Here is a 14248-nt window from a genome sequence, read left to right as displayed (position 1 = left end):
CAATAGATGCAGAGAAAGCTTTCGACAAAATTCAACACCCATTTATGATAAAAGCCCTGCAGAAAGTAGGCATAGAGGGAACTTTCCTCAACATAATAAAGGCCATATATGACAAACCCACAGCCAACATTGTCCTCAATGGTGAAAAACTGAAACCATTTCCACTAAGATCAGGAACAAGACAAGGTTGCCCACTCTCACCACTATTATTCAACATAGTTTTGGAAGTGTTAGCCACAGCAATCAGAGAAGAAAAAGAAATAAAAGGAATCCAAATCGAAAAGAAGAAGTAAAGCTGTCACTGTCTGCAGATGACATGATACTATACATAGAAAATCCTAAAGATGCTACCAGAAAACTCCTAGAGCTAATCAATGAATTTGGTAAAGTAGCAGGATACAAAATTAATGCACAGAAATGTCTTGCATTCCTATATACTAATGATGAAAAATCTGAAAGTGAAATTAAGAAAACACTCCCGTTTACCATTGCAACAAAAAGAATAAAATACCTAGGAATAAACCTACCTAAGGAGACAAAAGACCTGTATGCAGAAAATTATAGGACACTGATGAAAGAAATTAAAGATGATACAAATAGATGGAGAGATATACCATGTTCTTGGATTGGAACAATCAACATTATGAAAATGACTCTACTACCCAAAGCAATCTACAGTTTCAATGCAATCCCTATCAAACTACCACTGGCATTTTTCACAGAACTAGAACAAAAAATTTCACAATTTGTATGGAGACACAAAAGACCCCGAATAGCCAAAGCAATCTTGAGAACGAAAAATGGAGCTGGAGGAATCAGGCTCCCTGACTTCAGACTATATTACAAAGCTACAGTAATCAAGACAGTTTGGTACTGGCACAAAAACAGAAATATAGATCAATGGAACAGGATAGAAAGCCCAGAGATAAACCCACGCACATATGGTCACCTTACCTTCGAAAAAGGAGGCAAGCTTATACAGTGGAGAAAAGACAGCCTCTTCGATAAGTGGTGCTGGGAAAACTGGACAGGTACATGTAAAAGTATGAAATTAGAACACTCCCTAACACCATACACAAAAATAAACTCAAAATGGATTAAAGACCTAAGTGTAAGGCCAGACACTATCAAACTCTTAGAGCAAAACATAGGCAGAACACTCTATGACATAAATCACAGCAAGATCCTTTTTGACCCACCCCCTAGAGAAATGGAAATAAAAACACAAATAAACAAATGGGACCTAATGAAACTTAAAAGCTTTTGCACAGCAAAGGAAACCATAAACAAGACCAAAAGACAACCCTCAGAATGGGAGAAAATATTTGCAAATGAAGCAACTGACACAGGATTAATCTCCAAGATTTACAAGCAGCTCATGCAGCTCAATAACAAAAAACAAACAACCCAATCCAAAAATGGGCAGAAGACCTAAATAGACATTTCTCCAAAGAAGATATACAGATGGCCAACAGACACATGAAAGAATGCTCAACATCATTAATCATTAGAGAAATGCAAATCAAAACTACAATGAGGTATCATCTCACACCGGTCAGAATGGCCATCATCAAAAAATCTAGAAACAATAAATGCTGGAGAGGGTGTGGAGAAAAGGGAACACTCTTGCACTGTTGGTGGGAATGTAAATTGATACAGCCACTATGGAGAACAGTATGGAGGTTCCTTAAAAAACTAAAAATAGAACTACCATATGACCCAGCAATCCCACTACTGGGCATATACCCTGAGAAAACCATAATTCAAAAAGAGTCATGTACCAAAATGTTCATTGCAGCTCTATTTACAATAGCCAGGACATGGAAGCAACCTAAGTGTCCATCATTGGATGAATGGATAAAGAAGATGTGGCACATATATACAATGGAATATTACTCAGCCATAAAAAGAAATGAAATGGAGGTATTTGTAGTGAGGTGGATGGAGTTAGAGTCTGTCATACAGAGTGAATTAAGTCAGAAAGAGAAAAACAAATACAGTATGCTAACACGTATATATGGAATCTAAGGAAAAAAAAAAAAAGGTCATGAAGAACCTAGTGGCAAGACGGGAATAAAGACACAGACCTACTAGAGAATGGACTTGAGGGTATGGGGAGGGGGAGGGGTGAGATGTGACAGGGTGAGAGAGTGTCATGGACATATATACACTACCAAATGTAAAATAGATAGCTAGTGGGAAGCAGCCGCATAGCACAGGGAGATCAGCTCGGTGATTTGTGACCACCTAGAGGGGTGGGATAGGGAGGGTGGGAGGGAGGGAGATGCAAGAGGGAAGAGATATGGGAACATATGTATATGTATAACTGATTCACTTTGTTACAAAGCAGAAACTAACACACCATTGTAAAGCAATTATACTTCAATAAAGATGTTTAAAAAAAAAAAAAGCTACAGTAAGAAAGTGTACTATGGTGTCAACGTAGAAAATTAAACGGATGCAATAAAGAATCCACAAAGAGACTCACATGTCTATAGCCATTTGGTTTTTTGTTTGTTTGTTTGTCAATACTGGTGTAAGAAAAAATTGGATATCCATATGCAAAAAGGTAAAACTTGACTCACGTCACATCGAAAAATTATTTCAAAAATGGATTATACATTCAAATATAAAACCTAAAATTATCCAACTTCTAGAACAAAATATAGAAGAAAATCTTACTGACTTTAGGTTAGGCAAATATTTTTAAACTGGGACTCAAATGAAAAACTTGATAGAAAAGACTTCATCAAAACTGAAAATATTTGCTAAATTTGCTGTTCAAAAGGTATTGTTAAGAAAATGAAAAGGTTGGCTGCAGATTGTGAGAAAATACTTGCAGAACATATATCTGATAAAGGACTTGTATTCAGAGTATATTAAAAATTCTTATAACTCCATAAGAAAAGCAAACAATCCAATAAAAAAGGCAAAAGATATTAAAGAAGACACAAAGAAGACCAATAAGCACATGAAAATTTTCAACATCAATAGTCATTAGAAAAATGTTCATTAAAACCACTAGATACGCACTAGAATGGCTAAAAGAAAGAAAAATTTCTAAAAACAGAAGATGCCAAGTGTTGGTGAAGATGTCGAGCAACTAGATTCTTATGCATGGCTTGTGGAGATGCAGAATAGAACTGCCACTTTGGAAAATAAATTGGCAGTTTTTTTATCAATTCAAATACACACATACAATATGGCCCAGCAATTCCACTCCTAAGTACTTATCCAAGAGAAATGAAAATGTGACCATACAAAGAGTTGTACTCAAGTTCAGAGCTGCTTTATTCATATTAATAATTGTCAAAAACTGGAAAGAACTCAAATACCCATCAACTGACGAAGGGATAAACTATTAGTGGTATATCCTTACAATGAAATATTGTTCAGCAATAGCATAGATGTTCTCAAGAGGCTTATGTTAAGTGAGAGAAGCCAGACACAAAAGACTACATATTCCCTTTAGATGAAATTCTAGAAAAGCCAGACAAAAGGATTAAAAACAATACATACATACCACAATGATTTTTTAATATGCACAGGAAATCAAAAGACATACATAAAAATGTTGACAGGGATTGTCCATTAATGGGTTGGTGATTCTTTTTTTAATTATTTTCAACAATTTCCAAATTTGTATGAGAATGTACTACTTTCATAATATGGCCTTTAAGTGTACAGAAAGGAATGCAAATAACATATACAAATACCTTTCCAAGGAAGGGACTGCTAGCAAATTTATCATGATAGGTAATTTGTTCCACTCTATTACATCTACCTGTTTAGTTCATGTTTTTCTTATTATTGAAGAACTTTTCAAAAATGTTTCCTCACCGTGCATGTAATGGTCTGAATAGCTCAGCTTCCACAAAATGCAAATCATTTCATCAAGACAACAATGGCTGGGAATACTACCTGGGCAGGTAATTCCACAACTGAATATCAGTATTGCTCAGGTATGGAACCTTTCTCATTGTAATTGGCTTCTTCAAATGCTACATTCAGTTTGACACAAAGATAGTTCCCTGTGACAACCAGCTTATTAGCGTAGTTTTAATATGAGTTAAAGGTACAAAACTATAGAAGTCATTTTCTTGAAAGTAATTGCAGAACAAGACATTATCTGTTATCAAAGCATACGAAATGTGTTGAAAAACTTACAAAGAAAATTGATGCTGTGGGAAATTTTAAGTACATTTCATACTGACAACTCAAAATATGAGAAAAATGCCTGGTGCATGCTTTGGGGAATGTTCATGCAAGATAACAGACTTTGAATATAAACAAGTACCTAGAAAACATTTTTGAATTACTTAAAAGGATATCTGTTCTTTTAAAAATGTATGGATTTGTGAAGTAACTACCAGTAAATACCTGAAGGGGTATAGTTTTTGAGCCGAGCTACAAAGTTATGCATTTCTCCCAAAATACTCTACTTTTGCTGACAAAAATACAAAATGGAAAAAGTAAAAATTTTTTGCAATTAACAATATCCTGTGTGAAATCAAACTCAATCACCAAACATTATGCATTATATAACATTCATTTGAACCACTAACTAAAACACAAGCCATTGCTTCATCGAAGAGATAATAGCAATAACATCGAACATTTGGTGAATTCCTAGTACATACCAATAACTATCCTAAGAATTAATGTTTTGTATTCGTTTATGAAGTACTTAGACTCAGAAACAATACTTTATATCTGACTTTACCCAGAAACATTAAATTGTATGATTGGCTTTTCTTGACCACCTCTTCCTAAATCCATTATCGAAAATATTTAAATTAAGTGACAATGTGAACACTTTTTTAAGGTGCCTCTTGTGGAACAAATTATCTCTTTCAGACAAAGTTACCATTAATATCAGAGGAAATACACTTACCAAATATTCCTTGGTACTATTCTAATCCTACCTGACATTTTTCTACTGATCATTGCTCTGCATTATACTGTACATTTTGTCCCATTATTTACGATTCTCTATTATTTGCATTATTATTCTATTTATTGTCACATATTAGTGTCTATCTAGGATGTCTATTTGCTTCATTTGAAGGTGATGTTTCCTCCAAATCTAAAAGCTCCTGGAGAATAAGGGCCAGTTCTAATTTATCTTTATTTTCCTGGGTCCCAGAACAGAACACTGTGAGTGGTTCAGTTGCTTTGAGCTGAAGACCGTTAAGCACTAATGCTCAGAAAGAATTTTCCTCACCTTAGGATGCAGTCTAATAACCTTAGGAGAGTCTCAGGTGTGAGGCAATATTAAAGTGCAAGGCTGTCTGCACAGGTAATTAATAGAAGGCAAGCAGGACCGGGCTCGTTCCCTGAGAAAGTTCAATCGCGGCGCCTTCAGTGGGGCAAAACCAGTTCCAAGTACCGTATTAAATGACCTTCCTTCCTGCCCTGGCTCAAAGTAAATGGAATTAAGAAGCATCAGACTTCTACGTGGCATGCCCAGGCCCTGCTCTGGCTCATTACTAAGTAGATAACTTCAGGCACCTCCATTTACCTTGCCTAGTCTCGTTTTCCCCTTCTGTAATTTTGAAATAACCTCAAAGGTCTTAATGAAGCAATATAAGTAAATCACCTCCTAGCCTAGGAAGCACTCAATCAATGACAACCATTATTATTACCTCTCTGTAGCCCATTGGTAGAGGAAAGCAAAGCGGATGTTTCATTTAACCTCAGACTGGTCAGCAGATGGTTCTGTTAACGAAGAAAACAGAGGACCTCTCAAAGGCAAGTACGGCTGGATTACTTTCACCTGGTGAATCTGTAGGGCACGGTAAGCCTATCAAGGGCTTACTGTTACTGAACGCAAGTTCATGTGCCCGATGACGCACAGTGAAGCCAAACATCGGAGTTTGGAGCAGAGAAAGGTTTACTGCAGGGCCATGCAAGGAGAAAAGTGGCTCCTGCCCAAAACACCCCAACTCTCCGAAGAATTTCAGCAAAGCATTTATAAAGGCACGGTGAGGGAGGGCGTGGTTAGTTGTTGCAAATTTCTTGGTGTCAGAATCCTTTGATCTTGCAGCTGTCCATGTAGGTCAGGTCACGATGTTCCTGTAAATCTCCAACAAGACAAATGTTATTCTCTGTTCTGGTGATCTTTATCTCTGTATGCATGGACTCTTAAAGGTCAGAGCCCTGAGAATAGGCTATCCCGTATATTTCAGGCTATAGGCAACATTCTTTTACAAAAGGTGCAGAGCCAACATGCCCAAGCCTGCGCAACAAAGCACAAAGGTTAAAGGAAAAGGAATAGATCCAATATGGAGTCAGATTTGTTCTTACATTACTATTCACAAAATAGTTTTTTTCCCTGCCCCCTGGAAGGAGAGTCACTTTTTCTGAGTTGGTGGACGTCCTGCAGGCTCCTCGTCCAGCAGCTCCAGGTGGACGTGAGCCACACAGGCACCAGCCCAGGTTCAGCTCCAGCTGCAGTGACCTTGAGCCTTGAGCCTTCTCCCAAAAGCCCGATGGTTATAGGGTGGAGGATCCCCCTCCAGGCTCCTGGTGAAGCCACATCTAGCTCAGGAGTTGGAGTTAAAAGTGGATATTTCAGGGAGAGGGGCTGGTAAAGGCAAAGAGGTGAAAGTCCCAATGTTTAAGTAGTTCTGTGCTGCGTGGGGAGTGGGATGGATGTGGCCCAAGGTCTCTGGCTTCCAAGGTTGAAAATTGGTGTCTTCCAACTCTCTGAGCCTTGGTTTCTTCAGCCAGGCACATTTTCCATCATAACCCTTGCCTTGCCTACCTCAAAATACTATTTGATAATCAGAAAAACGAAAAGACGCACAAAACTGTATTTTGGAAATATAAGTGCTCATGATTCCCTCAAGTCCCTACTTGAGAAATAGTCAAGAGATGTTTCTCTCAGGCTACTTGAGGCTCTTAGACAAGTCACTGGACTCAGCTTGTCTGGAAAATGGGAAAGACAACTCCATCTCACTAGATTTGTGGGAGATATGAAAATACAAATACTCTCACAGCCTTCTGGAAATTCCTAGATCAGCAAAAAATGTACCCTAATTAATTAAATGTTTCTCCCAAGAGAATACCTCCAGTTTATTATATCTGAGGCATATAGAAAGAGCCAGAAATGTTTCTGTTGCAATATCGAAAAGCAGAATGGGCACTGCTGTCTCTCTCCCTGGTCCCTCCGGGCTGCAACTTTGGGTGTTTTCTCTACTCCCATACATTTTTTTCTTTAAATTTCGTTGGAGTGTGGAACCCAGTTTTGCCATTCCTTGCTCCCTCTTTTTTCTTTAGACTGTTCTTTTCCTAACGGATTCTCCATACTCCATTAGACCCCATACTTTAGGATTAGAAAGACCAAACATTTCTCCAGGGGACCAAGCTCTGTGCTCAGCTTGTCTGGCCCTGATCCCTCCCAGGTCTGCTCTGGATGTGTTTGCTCAGAGGTGGCAGAGACGTCATTCAGTTCTTGGTTCCCTTAGAGATTAGGACTGAAGGTTCGCCACGGGTGCATTCAGCTCACACATTCCTTCAGTCTCTATAAACATTAAAATGCAGCAGGTATTATGCCTGCAGACCTCTGCGAAAATGTTCTGGCCGTGCTGACCAAGGAAATCAAGTCCATTAGAGCCACCAGAGCTCATCCTCACTTCCAAGAAGAGAAGACTCATAAATACTAGGCGGTTGTAAACAACAAGCAAATTGTTTTTAAATGTATTCTCTTTGGCTTTTAAATCTCTTTGGCTTCTGAATATGAGCAAAGTAATATGGTCTTTGACATCAAAAGAATGAAATTGAGCCACTGAGAAATGAGTAGATGAGGATTTGAATAGAACAAATTATTCCAAACCTATCAGAAAATGCTGGACCATCCCACTCTATTTTTCCTCATATCCAACATCCCCCAAACCGTATATTCTTCCCAACAACACAAAAATGGGGGGAAAGTCATTTAGAAGATGCTTAGACACTTAGCATCATACAGAGTATGAATATTAAAGCTTTAATTTATATCTAATTAAATCCCAGTGTTTTATGGGGAGGCAGCATAGCATCGCTGTTAAGACATTGGTCTTAGAGCACCTCTGCTCCTCAGTATCTAGTGACCTTGAATAAAGTATTTTAATCTTTCTGAGGTAGTGGTGTATGATCAGGGACATACAATGGCAATAATTTGAGTAATTCTTTTGCTATGTCATTCCATGGACTGCCTCGTACCAATTCAGAGAACTCAAGCTCCTGTTCTTCTGGAACCACTTCTAGTATCAAAATCTGTATCAGTCAGTGTTCAATTAGAGAAGAAGAACCAGTGGGAGATAGATGATAGATAAGCAGACAGGTAGATTATAGATGATAGATAGATAGATAGATAATTTATTACAGAAAATTGATTTACATTTGTGAGGACTAAATCAGCAAGCCAGAAATCCATAGGCCAGGCCATCAGGGCCGAAGCATCATGAATAGAATGAAACTCCATGGGCACAAGCCAACGCTGTCATCCAGGAGCAGAATTTCTTCTCTCTGAAAGGGAAACCTCAGTCAGTCCTGCCTTTAAGTCCTTTCAACTGATACAGTCGGGCCCACCCAGATTATCCAGGTAATCTCCCTCCCTCAAGGTCCAGCGACTGCAATGGCTAAGTACATACACAAAATACCTTCACAGCATTGGTGTTTGATTGAATCACTAGTCCAGTGTAGGAAGGACTAGTCTAGTGGACTCTAGTCAAGTTGACACATGAAAACATTATCACAAATGTTTAAAGAATCCAATACCTAGGTATAAACCTAAAAAAACACAAAATTTACAAGACCTCTGCATTGAAAACAACAGAATTACTAGAACTATGTTAAAAGATGTAAATGAATGGAAAGTTATACCATGTTCATAAATTGAAAGGCTCAATACTGTAATGCTAACAATACTCCCCAAATTTAGTGATAGGTGAATACAATCCTACTTAAATCCCTAGCAGACCCATATATATATATATATAAATTGACAAATGAATTTTGGCAAAAAGGCAAAAATCACAAAAACAATCCTGAACCACAACAAAAAGCTGGATAATTTACATCCTAGATATCAAGACTTATTATAAAGATATATTAAGACAGTATAGATTGCCATAAATATCAAGAGAACAGAATAGAATTCAGAAACTGAAACATACATATGAGGTCACTTGATTTAGGACAAAGGGGCCACTCACTGCAATGCACTGGGGAAATGATAGAATTTTCTACAAATGGTTCTGGGTCAATTGGATAGCCATGGAAAAAAGTAAATCTTTATTCTTACCTCATATTATACACACACAAAAATCTGTCCCAGAGGGACTGTAGATCTAAACGTGAAAGGTAAAACAATAAAGCTTTTAGAAGAAAACACATGAGAATATCTTCATGACCTTGGAGTAGGCAAAAATTTTGTAAGTAGGATACAATAAGCACTAACTGTAAAAGTATGTACATTTTTACATTTGTATAGAGATATATATATTAAATTTAAGAATTTCTATTCATCAAAGGGCACCATTAAGAACAGAAGAGAATGTAGAAATAGACCCACACCTATATAGTCAATTGATTTTGGCAAATATGCCAAGAGAATTCAATGGGAAAAGGAAAATATTTTCAACAAATGGTACTGAAATTGACTCACCATATGCAAAAAAAAAAAAAAAAAAAAATCAACTCCTACCTCACACTTTATTTAAAAACAAAAACAAAAAAACCCCTCAGGATGTATCATACACCAGATGATAATGGTCTAGTTTCTGATCTGAATGCTGATTATAGGGTTGTGTATGCTTTGTGAAAACATTTCAAGCCATACACTACACTTCTGCGTGTATACTACACGTCTATAAAAAAATATTTTGTGTGTGTGTGGATAATTAGACAGATTGTATATACTTTACTTAAAGCCCTAACCTACGTGCTATTATTATAAACTATCTCTAATCCACACCCTAATTCCACAAGGATAGAAGAAATTTCCCCTACCTTTAACTTTAGAAGTATTTATTTGTGTCGTAGACATTTGGGCTGCTATAACAAAAATGCCACAGACTGCGTGGTTTATAAACAACAGAAATTTATTTCTCACTGTTCTGGAAGCTGGAAGTCCAAGATCAGGGTGCTCACATGGTTGGGTTCAGGTCAAGACCCTCTTCTGAGTTGCAGGTTGCTGACTTCTTGCTGTGTCCTCACTTGGTGGGAGGGGTGAGGGAGCTCTCTGGGGCTTCCTTTATAAGGGCATTAATCCCATTCAGGAGGCTCCACTCTCTTGACCTAATCATCTCCCAAAGGCCCCACCTCCTGTACTATCGCTTAGGTATTAGGTTTTCAACATATGAATTTGGGGAGGAAAAAACAATCTCTAGCAATTTGTGAGTCCTTTATGGTACATCCTACTTTCTTCCCTGCAGTAATGTTGCCAGGTACAGATTTTATTTCATCTACTAGACTATAAATACATCCATCAAAGAATCTAACAGTGTTTGGGCCACAGCAAGGACTCAGTAATTACATGTTGAGGGAGTGAATGAAACTTTGGTTTAGTTTTGAAACAAGCCTAAAACCTGTTTGTTTTTTTTTAAGCCATCATTATAGCATTGAAATATTTATGGTTAAATGAACTGCTGATAATGCACGGTGTGAATTAATTTCAGGCATAAATTCTACAAAAAATATTTTTCATACATTGTACATATAAAGCAATATGACTGGTACAATCTTTTTAAACAATTGAATAACAAATAGATTTCTTTCATTAAAATGCATATTTTAACATGAAGCAGTCCCTACTGGCGTGCAGGAGAGAGAGGCATTATAGTCCAGCAGTTGATACATTCACTAGGTACCTGGAATAGATGCCCGTAGCACATCTAGTAAACTGTGATTATTTGTTTACCTTCCACTTTCCCCACTAGACTTGGGGTCCCTCGAGGACAGGGACCCAATCTTATCCATCTTTGTAGGTCCCATACCAATTGCACATCTTTATTTTGGGGGTACACACAGAACTCACAAATTATATATAAACCCAGATTTTTGGTAGATAAATAAATAAACCTAACTGAATACTTTGAAATCAAAAAAGCTTCATTTTAAGCCTATCCTTGCTTTGAACTCACACACAGCCAGAAAAAGTGAGAAATTTCTTTTCCTTCTTTCCTCATTCCCTCCCTTTCTACTAACAACAATAACAACAACAATAATATTGCTTAGTAAATTACAGACAATTTCTATGTTGAATCATCTCCATATCAACATACTTTCTCTACTTGTCACACACTAGATTACACATGGTCATATTCCATCACAAAAGTGACATCTCTTTTGAGAAAAATTTGTTTCTATTGACTCTTCTGTGCCCTGGTATGTTTGAACATAAATACTCTTGATCATCCAGGGTTAACAGGCCCCAGGTAAGCGTCATGCCCATTACTAACCCTGCCCTTTTGCTTATTAATCTCTCTAAATATTTCAGGATTGCAAATACACTTTCTTTCAAATGAACTCCAGTTGATTGATAGGGATATCTTGGGGTCCTGCATTGAGAAAGATTCTAAAGTTACCTTCGGTAGCAGCAATAAAATTAGTAAAGGAGATTGGACAAGTGGTACACATACTACATATTTGCCACCCCTTTTCCATGGCCTTTAATTATTTAATCCCTAAGTGAAAATTGAAACAGTCACCCTTTTATTCATTAGTTCTTCCACTCATTCAAGATATACTTTTGAGCACTGACTATGCTAGGCTCCTAGCAGCCAGTATAATTAGAGAATTAGCTAAGTGCTCTAGAACATTACCTCATAGGGTCTTATGAACAAGATATTCTTTTTATGGTTTGTACCATCATTTTAACAGTGTCGATTAATGATACTTCATAACACTTCTCTTTGTTTAAAAAAGTGTATTGTGTTTTAAACATTATGATATCTCATTCACCTTATATAACATTCCTGTTAATTGCAAAGACATATTCTTATACCCATTTGACAAATAAGAAAGTGAGTCATAATAGAGCATAATGTAGCAAACCAGAGAGCTGAATCTGGGTTTCTCTAACCATAGAATGTTAGATAAGAAAAATGTGCTGATGATCATTCTAGTATTTCTATAATAATGTTTTGTTTTTGTGACTTCCCAAGAGAAGTCCCTTTCATGATCTTTTTTTGCTCATTCACTGCATGCTTAGACTTTGCTAAGTACGAAAAGGCCAGCATTCAAACACAGGCAGGGAATAAATTCAAATAAAATTGAGAAGCTGGCACCAGAATTGTAATTTTAATTTTCTTCCAGAAATGCAGAGCTTAAGTCGTTGTATTTTCTCCTTTCCTTCCCTTCAAGTTGAGTTTGCTTTTTGATATGTGTTCAACAAGCATACACACATGCTGATTACCCTTCACACCTGCTAAGTTGGAGAAAAGGAGTATGTGAGTGTGTGTGTGTGTGTGTGTGTGTGTGTGTCCAATAGGAAGTAAAGAGAGAAAGAAAACTTATACAGAAATCACACAAGAACATAGCTTGCTGCTGCTGTTCTCATTTGTTTCTCTTTTTTTCTCTTTTCTTTGTGGCATGGCAGCCGCAGGACACTAGGAATCGCTAGAGAGAAAAACGTTTTTGGTTCCCTGTGACCCTCAGTCAGAAGGCATGTCATGTAGATGGACAAAACCCTAAGATTTGGGTCATTTATTTTGAAAATCTGGTACATTTTACCAGCTGAGCATTGGTTACTGCTCCCTGAAACCAAATACATTTTCATTTTCTAGCTCTATTTTCCATGCAACTTCCCAAGAAAAGAAATATCAGGCTCTCAGGAGTGATTATTTAGATAGGTAAAGGCTAGTCCCACATCCTTAAGACCAAATGACATCTCTAATCTAAATCCGACCAATTTTGACTTGTGAATTGCAGGGTTCTGAATATTATTTTATGTCCTCTCTTTAGATTCACTCCTTTCAATTATCTTTCCTCCACGTTGAGAATTTTAAAATATTGCCCAAGTACTTCCTAGTAAAGCATTATCCCCTAAGTATTTCTTAAAGAATTGGTTAACTCTTGAAATTGTCCCTCTACCAAACATTTGTGAATTTAATTAATTCATTTTCTTGACTTCATAGGTGTGATATCACACGTACAAATTATAATATACAGATCTACTTCCTGGCAGGGAGCACCTTGCGTTTAGCACAACAATCGATTACACCACACACACATCATTCATTAGCACTAATGGGCATCATGTGCATGAGACCCCACTCATTAACTGGAAAATTAAACCCCCTTGTGTATAAATAAATCACACCCCCAGCTATAGAAAGGCACTTATTTTTATCTTTACATTTGCATTTCAGTGCTGTCTAATAAATGCAATTGGACTGTTCTGTAATATCTTTCATTGTAGCAAAGATGTGGCTTTGCTGAGAACAAATTCCATATGCTGAACTCTGTCCACTTCAAGCCCAACAGAGTAGTGTTAGAACCATCATTATCCTTTACTCGGTCACTAATATTCCACGTCAAAAGAGGCATGATCAAAGTGGAGGAATGTTTTGCAGGCTGATAGTAAGGCACATAGGTCCTACTAGCAGGGAAAACTTTTGGCTGAGTTTCAGGCAAAACGGCCTCTTGAACTCCAAATGTCACCCTTACCTGTTTCTGTCTGTCTGAAATGGTGCATAAGCTATCATCAGTCTCTGTGTTCTGACTTCCTCAGCTGTAAAATGGGATAATAATAAGACTGAGCTCATTAGGCTGTTGTGGGGAGTAAATGAAATAACAGACATGAAGCATTTGTCACAAGACCTGCCAGAGCAGAACAGAAGCTAGAAAAAAAAAGCTGAGATGATCCACCAATTAATTGGAACCACTTAAATCTTGATAATGAGGCCCTACTGTGTGTCAGTCACTTTAAGGGGTGCTTTTCTTACCTCATCCCAAGCAATCCTCACAATTCTGTTAGACAGTTACTATTCCCATTGTACACATAAAACAATGTTGCAGTTTATAGGAACCTGGTTCAGAGAGGTTCAGCAGTTCTCTCCAGGTTGCACAGATTCTGATGCAAGGATTCTGGGATTAAGGTCTATGCCCTTTCTCTGATCAAAAAAAAGCTGAAGAACAAATGCAGGAGAACTTTTTGTTCTAGAAAAATACCAAAGCCCCATAAATGGTTTTTTCTCAGAGAATTTTTATAGATAATATTTAGTTTAATAAAACAGGAAAATGTTTTTAACAATATCAT

General features: G+C 37.3%; 1 long non-coding RNA gene across 1 annotated transcript in view; it reads right to left on the bottom strand.

The window, feature by feature from the left end:
* Window positions 1-995: 995 nt before the first annotated feature.
* LOC309607659 overlaps window positions 996-14248 on the bottom strand; it is a 57459-nt gene continuing 44206 nt past the window's right edge. The window contains exon 5 of the long non-coding RNA XR_014232481.1: window positions 996-13720. This is a non-coding gene — a long non-coding RNA (uncharacterized lncRNA). The remainder of the gene's footprint in view (window positions 13721-14248) is intronic.

Source organism: Balaenoptera borealis (genome assembly GCF_965194805.1).
Source record: "Balaenoptera borealis genome assembly, chromosome: 12".
NCBI classification, from domain to species: Eukaryota; Metazoa; Chordata; class Mammalia; order Artiodactyla; family Balaenopteridae; genus Balaenoptera; species Balaenoptera borealis.
The sequence above is the reverse complement of the archived record's forward strand: the minus strand, read 5'-3'. Positions and strand labels throughout refer to the sequence as shown.